The 12,505-nt window shown below is 46.5% G+C and overlaps 1 protein-coding gene across 2 annotated transcripts in view; it reads left to right on the top strand.

Moving 5' to 3' along the window:
* Positions 1-320: 320 nt before the first annotated feature.
* ACVR1 (activin A receptor type 1) overlaps positions 321-12,505 on the top strand; it is a 131,587-nt gene continuing 119,402 nt past the window's right edge. Inside the window, exon 1 of one of the 2 annotated variants that reach the window (XM_037523367.2) lies at positions 321-372. The gene's annotated coding sequence lies outside the window, so the exon portion shown is untranslated. The remainder of the gene's footprint in view (positions 373-12,505) is intronic. The other variant, XM_054699741.1, reaches the window with a different exon arrangement.

The raw sequence follows: 12,505 nt of genomic DNA, 5'->3' as shown, positions 1-12,505 counted from the left end.
GCGCCCCCGCCCCTCCCTGCTCCTCCTCCTCCTCACCCCGCCTCCCGCCCTCCCCCGGCTCCTTCCCCGGGGTGGCTGCCGCCGCCGCGCCGCTGCCGCCGCCAGCCTGCGCCCCGGCCAGCCGCGCCGCCCCGGCGCTGGAGAGCCCGGCCGCGCGCCCCGCTCCGCCGCGGTCGCCCCCGCCGCCCCGGCCCGCGGCCCCGCGGAGTTCCGGGCGCTCTCGCCGGCCGCGCCGCCCCGCCCCGCCCCGCGCCCGCCGGGGCCGCCCGCCCGCCCCGCGCCGCGCCGCGCCGCGCCGCGCCGACCTGCAGCGCCCGGCTGGCTCGCTCTCTGCCTCCCGCGGCGCAGCCCCCGGCCGCCGCCGGACCCGAGGTGAGGGCAGGTCGCCCGCCGCGGCTGTCGGAGCCGGGAGGCGAGGGTGGAGGGGGTCGAGCCGGGGAAGAGGCAGCGATTGGGGGTGGAGGGTGGGCGTCTGCGGTGCCTCCCCTCGCTTTCATTCCTTTCTCCCCCAAGCCGGATCCACTCTGGTTGGGGGACGTAGCCTCGGAGCAAAACTGTCTTGCTTTGGGCCTGAGCTTGCTGGTGGGGTATGGAGAGGGCAGAGGCATGGGAGGGACGTGTCTCTGAACGGTTTGGGGGGTGTGCGTGTGTGCGCGCGTGTGTATGTGAGTGTGTAAGAGTGTATGTGTGTGAGTGTGTGTGTGTGTGTGGGGGGGGTGAACTCCTTCAGGGTGTGCGCCTGTGACTTGAAAATCGATCTGACTGCCGGGCCACGGGGCTCACCTTCCTAGCTGATCTCGGGAGAGAGTAAAGGGATGGGCGAATCACCCCCACCCTCAAAATATCCATCTCTTCCAAGAGGAATTTTCTGCTGGAGAGACAGCCAATAAACTCTGTTCAACTCCCTCCTCCCTCCGTTCTTCTAGCTGCAGTTTGAAAAAGCTTCAAAGCCTGGAATGTGGGATTCATCTTCCGATCCCCAGAAGGCAAATGTGGTTACAGATGTTGCACGGTACTTTGCCAAGTTTAAAACCCTTCCTTCAACGCTGTAACCAAAACAGTGAGGCTAGAACCTTGGGTGCGCTGGGGGGAGATGTGGGGCTCTGGGCCCCAGGATTCACTCATTTCTCTAGGGTTCTAGACTGGCTCAGCTCAGTCCAGTCTGTGCCAGAGCTGTCTCTCCCTCTTTTCCTAGCCCCCCCCCTTTTTCCGCCCCCCTTTACCCAGGATGTCTGGAGGCTACTTGCATGGGAGAGGAGCCATGGAGGAAGACACTTAAGGAATAAAACATCCCACTTAGTAGCAGAAGGAAAGTCTCAGTTAAAAAGTTGTCCCTAATTTGTCTCGTGGAGAGAGGTACCAAAATAATGCAGTGTATTTGTTAAATTTTCTGAGGTGTGTGCGATGGGAGTTAGATGATGAGAAAGAGGACTGATTCCATACATGTGTGGTGTATTTTTGGAAAGAGGCCTTCAAATTGAGACATAACCCAGTGGTTTTACAGGATCTCATCCCAGAGATACAGCCCAAGGGAAGGCGGTGGCAAAAAATAGACACCACCTCCCTTTTCCCCCTAAAAAAATTCTTCCTGGAAAGGTGGTGTTAAGAAATTTCAGAGATGGGCTGATCCAAGTGGCGGGCCTTAAATGGAAACACTATAGTATGTCCTGGCACTTGTCTGTGGAGGTGGGTGGCTGGCTGGAGGCCCAGCTTGGGCAGCCACCAGACACTAGACTGGTGCTGACCTCAGACACTGGCCCTGCTATCCAGCTTTACAGTATGCTTAAGTAGGCAATATGGCTCTCACCCATCTCATTGATGAGGACTCAGAGCCTGAGGAGGTTATCCCAGGCCTGGACAGGACTTGGATCACGCTGCTTCCTAGACCAAATCACTTTTGTGGGATTCAGTTATTTTTGTGTTCTGCCCAGGAATGGAAGAACAGGCATCTTTTGAAGCTGAAATGTAGGCCTTAAGTTAATGAAATTGTGTGTTGGATAATAGCCTTTCTACTGTCAGTCCTCATGAAAATATTCAAAGTTGGTGAATTATTTTGAGATAAATTCTGGATAGATGACAAAAATCAAGGGCCTGAATGGGCATAGATTGGATTTATGATTTTTTTTTCCATCCATATTGGTGAGTTTTACTTAAAATGGAGAGTGGTTTTAAATAAAAATTTGATTTAGGTAGTAGTTTTACAACCTTTATACCTTGGAAGAGTGATCATTTGAATAAGAATAGGTTTCTTGTTATCTCTAAATACTTTAAAAGAATATTAAGGATGTGGAGTTAAGAAGAAAGAGTATACCATAATCAGGAATGTAATTAATTTCAGAAGTGAGGAACTTAATTCCATTAATAGCATTGTAATGATTTTTTTTTCAAAGTAGTGATTTATCAAATTTTCTGCATCAGTCCATGAAACAGAACAGTGATTGAATGAGTAAGTAGAGGCGATGCTGCTATCTTGCCCTAGAATACACCGAACTAATCCTCTCGGTAAGGAATTGAGTAGTCCAGCATCCTGGGGTGGGAGGGATGGTGAAGAATGAATTTGAAAAATGATCCTGCTGTTCTGGGTCTTGGGGTGAAGATGGAATCAATGCTTATATGTGGTACTTTGGCAAAGAGGAGGTGGGAGGGTGCTGTCCTCTCTTCTTGTTCTGCTGTGGGCTCCTGCATCTTAGTTTATTCTTACATGAAGAGAGAATTACCACACAGCTAATTGGAATTACGGAGAAGTGAACTATTGGTGGTGGCAAAACCCTCTGATATGTTTTGGGTGAATTTAATGATGACGGGCAGGGTGTGGGGGATGGGGCTGTGTATGTGCCAGCTCTGCACTCAGCTCCTTACATGCACTTTTTCATTACACTTTCACAACAACCATGTATATTACTATTACTTTTCTCTCTTTTCGTAAGAAATTGAGTCTTGGCAAAATTGAGTGGCCCTAACTTACAGAGCTTGTAAGTGGTGGAGTAGGGATTTGAACTGGGAGTTTGGGGGATTTAAGAACCCACATTCATGACAACTCTCACCAATGATGGCCAAAATTCGTTATTCATACAGTCTTCATGAATTGACTATAGCTAAGTTTCACTTAGTCTATTAATTATTTAGTATTTTTCTTCAAAGCAATGACTCACCTTTTTTTTTTTTTAAAAAAAAGAAAAGCACATCTTTTAAGAGAGAACAATATATCGCTACCATATTTGGAAAGCCAACTTGTTAGGAATAGGAGGTGTAGTCAGAAAAATGCATTAATACTTTTATTGAAACCCTAAATTCAGGATAATGATTGCGGGTGTGTGTGTATGTCGCAGGGACTGTGGGCTAAGAGTGGAGGAGGTAGGTGGGTAGATGATACAGTATCGGTGATATTCTGGGTATTGGATTGAGTGATAGGTTCATGGGTGCTGCTTTTATTTTTAGATTTTATAACCTACATACAAGATATATTCTTTTTTGGGGTAAAAATATAAAGAAAATTAAATACATAACCATTAACATAGTGATGACTCGGGGTATTCAGGGTACCTTTCTAACTATAGACTTAGTTTGGTGCCTCTGTGAAGTAGACACACAAGAACTGTTGACCGATTGATAGCACCCCAGGTGATGCTTTTTTTTTTAAGAATGTTATTAGTTGATCGAAAGACTTTGTTCATTTTTCTCAAAAGTCCCGCTGCTGTTTTTTTTTTTTGTTGTTTGTTTTTAAAATTTATTTATTTATACAAGAGCTGGGGTACAGGTCAGCGGCACGGTAGGGTGAAAGGATTCACCAGAGACAGAGTGGGGAGTAGAACAGGCAGACGACCTGAAAACACTGCTGAAGGCAGCAGCGGGCGAGACAGGAGAGGTCTGCCACGTCATGTGGGTATCTCCCTGGCTGGCCGGGAATGGAACCCGTGCTGCAGAGGCTGCGGACAGTTTCACAGCGCTGTGCTCAACTTGCTGCGCCACTGCGGGAGGCCCAGGTGATGCTTTTGAAGCTGATTGTTGTCATACTTGAATAAGATTGAGGGATGGCCCCTCCTCTATTTTCCCTGACTTCCACTCTCATTTCCAATATTATGATTAGAATAATAGCACAGGCTTCTGCATAGTTTGTCCTGATTGCAGCAATGGCAGACACAGGCTGCACTGAAGCTGGCATTTCTCAGTATCACTTTGTCTTCCACCCTGAGTGCTCAGGATGGGGCAGAGAATGTTGTCATGAAGTGTTTTAAATGCTTTCATTTTTACCTAGTGGGAAGTGTGATCATTCAGACCAGGAAGCTGGTATTTAAGTTAGAGCAATGCCCGGGTAAAATGTTAACAGCCTTTAACTGGCAAGTCTGGAAAATACAGCCATCAGAGATTTTAATTGGAGTCCACATAGTCTCTTGTTTTATTTTCCCAAGCAAGCATGGGGCACTGTGGCCTTATTCCTGGAAATGAGGATTTGGAATTGGGTTTCCTGGTACAAAATACCTCCTTTGATCTTCTGAAGTGAAAACTTTGTGTTATTTTCTGTGGCCAGTTCCAGCTCTCAGAAGAACCAAATGGAAGATTTACTTCTTTTTTAGTAGTTGGCCATAGACTGCTCTTGCTTGCCATGCTAGTTTAAGAATCAGAAGTTCCAACCCCCTGATTTTGACCCCAATCAAAATCAGGGGGTTGCAATTGTATGCGGAATATAAAAATAAAAAAATAAATTAAAAAAAAAAATCTTCTCAAAAAAAAAAAAAAAATCAGAAGTTCCAAACCAGGATTTGTTTGTTGGAAAGGGATTCAAGTGAAAGATGCCTTTTGGGGCCTCTGTGGTGGCACAGGGGTTAAAGTCTCAGTGCTGTCAAGCTATCGCCAGCCACTGCAGCACAAGTTCGATTTCTGGCCAGGTGGCTGCCCACATGGCGCAGCAGACCTCTCCTGTCTCGCCCACTGCTCCCCTCAGCAGTGTATCTCAGCAGATCCGCCTGTTCTGCTCCCCACTCTGTCTCTGGTGAATCCTATCACCCCCCCACACCTCTGGCCTACACCTCATTCTTGCATGCACAGGCAAATAAATTTTTTTTTTTTTTTTTTTGGTGGGACCCTCGCTGGTGGCCTGGGGAACGAACCGGCGCTGCAGAGGCTGCGGGCAGCCTCACAGCCCAGCGCTCAACGGCTGCACCACCAGGGGAGGCCCACACAAATAAATCTTTAAAAAAAAAAAAAAAGAAAGATGTCTCTTAAAGTGCCTCAGCAAGTTGGTGCAGTTGGTACATCAGGGCCTTTGGTTCACATGGGAGGTAGTTTTGCTTGAACTTATGCTCCCAGATTAACTTATAAGAGGTCCACCTGCTTTCTTTTTGAACTTAAATACTCCAACTACCCTCAAAATTCAAACCAATCACATAGTCAAATATTATTCATATGCTCACTCATGCACTTCTGGGAATCAGAGCTTGTTTATATGTCTGAAGACATCTGTGATCCATGAGAACTTTGTTTTCCTGAGCCACCACCACTCATTTGTTTGATTTTTGGGTTGCAGTCTCTGACCAACATTCCACTTTGCCCATTAGGGTTGCTTCATTGTTTGCTCCGGGCATTTGGCCTATATTTCTGTGACTGGGGAAGGACTTTAAATTTTAATCCTTCCAAATTTTGTGGAGGTGCTTGCAGTAGGAAATGGTTTTTCTGGTGGATGGGGTGAGGTCAGGGGGCTCCCATTTAGCTCAAGCATCCTGATGGATGTCCACGACTTCAGCTCTCATCGTAAGGCCAAACCTTGACTTCCATATCCCTCTGCTTTTCCCTTCCTCTGACTTTTGGGGAGTGTCAAGTCCTTTAGGGCTCAGAGTAATAACATAAGCAAGAATTTTGCCTTTTGATAGTCTCCTAGTGTTTTACCACTTTCACTCTTCATTCTGGGACTTGATTGATCTCTTTGAAGGCTAGGATTTCAAGTTATTCATCCCTCCATTTATTTGTTTCAAACAATTCATTCCCCTCACCAGCTTAAAACCTTTCAAATTCTTGCACTGGTCTCCTTAAAGGCAAGGAATGTTTCTTACTCATCTTTTGTGTATCTTTTGCACCTAACACAATGCCTGACCCAGACTGCACAGTAAATAAATCATTTTTTAATTGCTGAGAGGATAAATGGATGATTACACTTTAGGGAAGCAAGTGAACAAGTTCTCTTGGGGTTCAGGGAGGGACGCTCAAGAGAGGTTGATACCAGACACCGTGGTCCTTAAGGATAAGTTTGGGAAACAGATATGAAAGGTCCTCTAGGCTTAAGGAGGAGGTTTTGATACTCCCTTTTTAATCTTGACAATGGAATGCATTTTTAGAGAATTTGACAAATTGTTTTGTATTCTTTTTAGGATATGTTTTCTTTTTTGGTTAAAGGGTGACACCTCCTTTTGAGGGGAAGAATAACTTAGCTAATAATGTTTTATATCCTGCAGACCAAGGGATTCTGAGATAATGTGGTAATGTGTGGCATGCCTGGAACTCAGACCCTTGGTGAATTGGCTCTTTACATTGATTTTCTCCTGTTGCACATGTTTTCACACGGTTGACAGTGAAAGCAGTGTGGTAGGCAGTGACAACGGGAGAGGTGGAAAGCAGATGACCTCTTTGAAAAATGGATGGAATCCAAAATAAACTCCTCTTTTGATAAGTTTTAAGAGTTGATTTGAGTGGGTTACCACATAGACCTTTTCCATTTGAATGCTTTATGACTGACTGGGTGCCTTGCTCATTTTTGCTCATTTTTGAAAGCCAGGAGGCACAGAGGCTACCCACCATACAGCATGCATGCAATGGAAAATAAGATTGCTCTAGTTTTTGTTTCGGCTTCTCTTTTAGCCAATTATGGAAGAATTATTGATTGAACTTCTAACCTTGAGTTGATGAGAAATGTGCAGAGGCGGGAAAGGAAGGTAGGGTGATCTTGGACAAAGCTGAATGTTAGATGTGGCATGATACTTAGAATTTGGAGAGTAGGTGCTAAGAAAAATGTGCAATGTAGAGGGGATGGGTTGAGGAGATACTTTATTAAAAATTTTTTTTTTTAAATCGTGAATTTTTTTTTTTAAAGATTTATTTATACAAGAACTGGGCTACAGGTCAGAGGCGTGGGAGGGTGAGAGAATTCCCCAGAGACAGAGAGGGGAGCAGAACAGGCAGACAGACCGAAAATACTGCCGAGGGGAGCAGCGGGTGAAACAGGAGGGGTCTGCCTTGCCATGTGGGTTTCTCCCTGGCCGGTTGAGAATCGAACCTGCGCTGCAGAGGCTGCAGACAGTTCACAGTGCTGCGCTCAACCCGCTGCGCCACCGGGAAGGCCCTCAGGAGATACTTTAAACCAAGTTCTGGACTTCTACTGTTGTAGCTACTGATGAGTACATGCTGGATGAAAATATGTTCTTGGGCCTCCCTGCAGTGCAAGAGGTTAAGTCTCAGTGCTATGAAGCTGTCAGCAGTCACTGCAGTAAGAATTTGATCCCTGACCAGGCAGCTACCCACATGGTGCGGCAGACCTCTCCTGTCTCGCCTGCTGCTCCCTTCAGCAGTGTATTTCAGTCAGTCTGCCTGTTCTGTTCCCCACTCTGTCTCTGGTGAATCCTCTCACTGCCTCCCCCCAATCTCTGGCCGACACCCCAGCTCCTATATGCAGAAGTAAATAAATCTTAAAAAAAGAGAAAATATATTATTCTTGATCTCATTCTGTAAATAGTAAGTTAATGCTTATTAGCAGATGCCACTGAGAAAGCCAGAACTTTTGGACTTGCAGCTTATTGTCAAGGACTTCATAAGACAGACGTACTGAGGAATGATCAGTAGGAAGAAAAAGCATTAGTGGTCATTCAGAGAAAAGAAAAATAAGGGGCAAGTTTGCCAAGTGATATTTTTTATATGCTTTTTTGAACTTAACTGTTGTGAACAACAGGTGGCAAGAACAGATACCACCTTCCTTATAAGTATGGTCTTGTAAAAGAAGGGATGTCTTAGGCCCCATAGCTGCCCATTTCAGTGTTTTAAAAGCATATTTGACTCTCGACCATACGACAGAGTACATACATGTACACACTTGCATATTAAAAATAAACCTGAAGTATAAATTTTACAAAACTATATTGAAATGTTAACTAGTTTATATTCTGTTTTTATTAAAAAAAGTTTACCTTTGCTACTAAATTGATATTAAAATTTCCTAATGAATTCTAAACATCTAACCAATTTGGAAAAAAAAAACTTGTAGGTACTGTAGAAATTAGCCTTAATTTGTTGATTGAACAGTTAACAATCTGAATAAGAAGTTTATTTTTCTTTTTGTATGAGTCTCAGTCCTACAGATCCACAGGTCCTCAGGTCCACACCTGTCTTGTCTTCCACTGTCCCGCCACCCCTTGTTTTTTTTTCCCTCTGTGTAGGGGTCTTTGCTTATTTTGCTTATTTCTCCAAATCAGATTCAAGTGACAAATATGTACTTTGAACCAGCTCCAAGCCCACATAATCATCTTGATCAAAGTCGGCATTAGAGGTGGGGCTACTTAATTTAAACTGGGGACAGGAGACACTCAACTCCCTGTTTGTTTACATTATATTTCCTGATTGTTCATATTTAAATGGGATGGTGACCTTCAGGAATAAGGGGGTGGCAGGAGTCCCTGTGCAGGTACTGTGCACCAGAAGGATGGGAGAGGGCGGGGAAGATGAGCCAAGTATTTATTGTTCAAAGACATTGTAGGGCAGCATGGCACAGGGCAGGATCTCTATGATCCGAGCAGACGGGGTAAAGGAGGAGCCCTCGGTGGCTTTAGCAGGCTTTTACTAGGATTTGCCAGGTACACAGCAGGCAGGGGTGCTGGGGGGCCGGGAGGCTGGCAGGCCTCCTAGTCCCCGGCAAGTCTTCTCTCTGGGCTCTCCTGCGTTCTCTCTTGGCCTTTGCTTCTCTGCTCCTTTCACTCTGGTGTTCCGCTGGCCTCCCGTGACGCCGCCCTCATAAGCTCAGTCTCTCAGCCCAGGTGTACCCACTTACATATGCCCACACCCTACTCCAGGTGCCCGCCATCAGGCATGCATTGAGGACCACAGATCCATCATCAATCCTAATGGCGGGAGGGCAGAAAAGCCTGATACTTTACTTCCCCTACAAACATCTAGCAGGGCTAGCAGGGGACAGCAGCATCGTCTTTGTTGTCATTGTCCAAAGGTTTGCCTGCTTGCTTCTGCTCCTTCATCTTACCCCTTTGCCACCATTCATTTATTAATCATTTCCCAGGCTTCCTGTACCTGGGGCCAGTCATGGAAAGTTCGGTAAAACCAGGTTTATCTTATGGTGCACTTGAGGAAGGGATTGAAGAATCATATATCTAACTCTAAAGGGCAGAATGCCCGAGTGTCTTGTTCACAAGCTACAGAAGGATAAAGATCAACCAGCACCTTTGAGGAAGTGGCTCTTTGGCTGGCCTCTGAGAGGCACCATTTTTATGTTATCATTTTGAGAGTTATCTGTATGTGTGTAGGTTGTGGACTAGGTAACACTCCAAATCCAGGGAATGGGACAAGTAAATAGGAGCTCTGGGCTTTTGTTTAAGAGCTCAGTTGTTGTAGTGGCAGGAACAGCACAGTGCACGATCTCTATGATCCGAGCAGATGGGTAAAGGAGAGTCCTGGAGCCCTTGGTGGCTTTTTCAGGCTTTTGAGTTTACCAGGTACACGGCAGGCTGGAGTGCCAGCCCCCAGAAAGTCTTTCACTTTCTGGGCTCCCTGGCATTCTCTCGTGGTATTTGCTTCTCTTTCTTCTGGTTCTGTTCCGTGCTCTCGCTTGTTCTCCCTCTGGTGTTTCATCCCGTGATGCCGCCCTTATAAGCCCAGTCTCAGCCCAGGTGTACCCACTTAGGTATGCCCACACCCTATTCCAGGTGCCCTCCATCGGGCATGCATTCAGGACCCTAGGGATCCATCATTAATCGTAATGACGGGAGGGCAGAAAAGCCTGACAGTCATGTACCCTACAGATGTATAAAACAGAGTTGCACCTATTTGTATTCACTAGAATTAGGCTCTGTTCCATGAAGTGTGGCTTCTCGGGAGGTATCAAGACACCTGGAAGGAATAGCAGATTCATGTCTCCAGTTTTGCACAAATTCCTTGGTAAAGGAATTCCAGAATGTGCTGAGTAGAACTACTGGTACTATTAAAATGGTGACTTTGTCCAACCTCTACCACTTTATTTTGCCAAGCATATATGGTGAATCCCATTAGTTAAAACCTCTTTGTGATGTGAATGGACTCTGCAGAGTACAGTGAGGTGAGTACTGTAAAAGAAAACTTAAAAAATGGAGATTTAGAGCTAAAGATGGTTTACTTTAAATGCTAGGCTAAAGATTTCAGACCTGATTCTAAAATAGCAATAGTAAGATAATATATACATGTGAGGGAATTCGGGGGGTGGGGCACTTACTTGCATTCTCTCATCTAATGCTGAAAGCAACTTAGTGAGGTACTGTAGCGGCAGAAAGATACAGAGCAGGCTTCTATGACTGGAGCAGGACGCGTAAAGGAGAGTCCTAGAGCCCTTGGTGGCTTTTGCAGGCTTTTATTGGGATTTACCAGGTACACGGAAGGCAGGGGTGTTGGGGGCCGGGAGGCTGGCAGGCCTCCCAGCAAGTCTTTATTCTTTCTGGGCTCTCCGACGTTGTCTCGTGGCCTTTTCTTCTCTGCTCCTTTCGCTCTTGCTCATTCTCCTGGTGTTCTCTTTCGTTCTGCTGGCTTCTCTGTGACGCCGCCCTTATAAGCCCAGTCTTAGCCCAGGTGTACTCACTTACATATGCCCACACCCTACTCCAGGTACCTGCCATCAGACATGCATTCAGGACCACAGGGTTCCTAAATCAGTCCTAATGGTGGGAGGGCAGAAAAGCCTGATTCTCTACTTACATTCATCACCCCCATTTTACAGGAGGAGAAACAGACTCAGAGGGGTGATGGAAATGTCCAAGTCATACATCTGAACTTTAAGTCAGGATGTGCAGCCCCAAGTCACCATGCTCTATAGTAGGGTTCAGTCCTGGGCTGAACACATCTCAGAGTTGTGTCCTGTTTGATGTTGTATTTAAAACATTTTTTTCTAGGGGTAGGGGTAGGGTGAAATGGAAGCCCACATTTCAGTGGAGATTACCCAAAAAGGCCCTAGCTGCTCCTGCAAAAGTGAAAGCACTGGCAGCACCAGCCCTGTATTCCTGCAGGAACCTGCCAGAACAAATGCCTTGAGATTGTGCCTATCTGAGGGCACATATGTGCTGTGTTTGCCACTGTCCCAGCTTATCCTATTTTCTCCCAGACTGAGGCCCAATGTCAGTTGCTATTTATACCTTGCTTATAATTTCTTTATGTGCCTAGCTGTATGCTGCCTGCATTGTCCTTCTGGGTATATATGAGTTGGAGACCCTTGTTATGTAGTCTGTGCCAACTGCTAAGCGGAAATACGAGTTGGTACAATTAGAGTTTTGGCTTTGTGTTGGAGAAGCTATAAGGCTTGGTGAATAAATAATTTTTGTGAAGAGAGGGAGGGATGAGTGGGGGACAAACATCTGACTTTGGAATCTGGAAGACAGGAAGAATGGTGTTGATTTTTTTTTTTTAAGATTTATTTATGCATACAAGAATTGGGATACAGGCCAGAGGTGTGAGGGGTGAGAGGATTCACCAGAGACAGAGTGGGGAACAGAACAGGCAGATTGAAGTACTCTGCTGAGGGGAGCAGCACGAGAGCCAGGAGAGGTCTGCTGCGCCATCTGGGCAGCTCTCTGGCTGGGGATCGAACTCATGCTGCAGTGGCTACGGACAGCTTCATAAGTTGTGTCTTAACCCCTTGCACCACCAGGGATGCCAATGGTGTTATCTTAAAAGAAAATGGAAGGTTGGTAAGCGGGGTTTGTTTGGGAAAGGAATTGAGGTTCTTGTGAAACTGAAACCAGAGATCGCCTCCATCCCTTTCCTTGGCCTCCAGTGCTGGGCCCCAGAAACTGCAGTGCAAGTGGTGGTAGGTGGTGGGCATTATACTGCCCGCCACCCATGGCCCACACTGGGGCTCAGGCTCAGACGCCAGCAGTGATGATGGGCGGCATTGGCTTTGCTACCACTCTCCCTCAGTGCATTCAGGCCCTGGTTCAGGGCTGCAGGGAGGAACATGGGGCCCCACCGTGGCTCCCTCCAGTTGCAGGCAGTGGAGAGACCCATGGATTTGGTGCCTGGATCGTAGAATGGTCCCATCAGGTGCAAGCTATGAGCTGATTGGTAAATGGTCCTATCAGACTTGGGAAGGGAGGAGGGCCCTGAAGGAGGATATAAAGCAGGGTAGGAGCCAGCTTAGGACAGATTGACTCCCTGCAGACAGGCTTATGTTCCTGACTTCTGAAGAAGCAAGAAGCATCCAGCCGATCTCTGAAGGAAGAAGTGAAGCTAAAAAGCTTCACAGAGGCTGAGCTGGCCTCACCTGCCTCGGGCCCTGCCT

Source organism: Talpa occidentalis, unplaced genomic scaffold (assembly GCF_014898055.3).
Source record: "Talpa occidentalis isolate TD23 unplaced genomic scaffold, MPIMG_talOcc4v2.1 talOcc4.3, whole genome shotgun sequence".
Classification (NCBI taxonomy): domain Eukaryota; kingdom Metazoa; phylum Chordata; class Mammalia; order Eulipotyphla; family Talpidae; genus Talpa; species Talpa occidentalis.
Note: the sequence above shows the minus strand (reverse complement) of the source record. Positions and strands in the feature narration are given on the sequence as shown.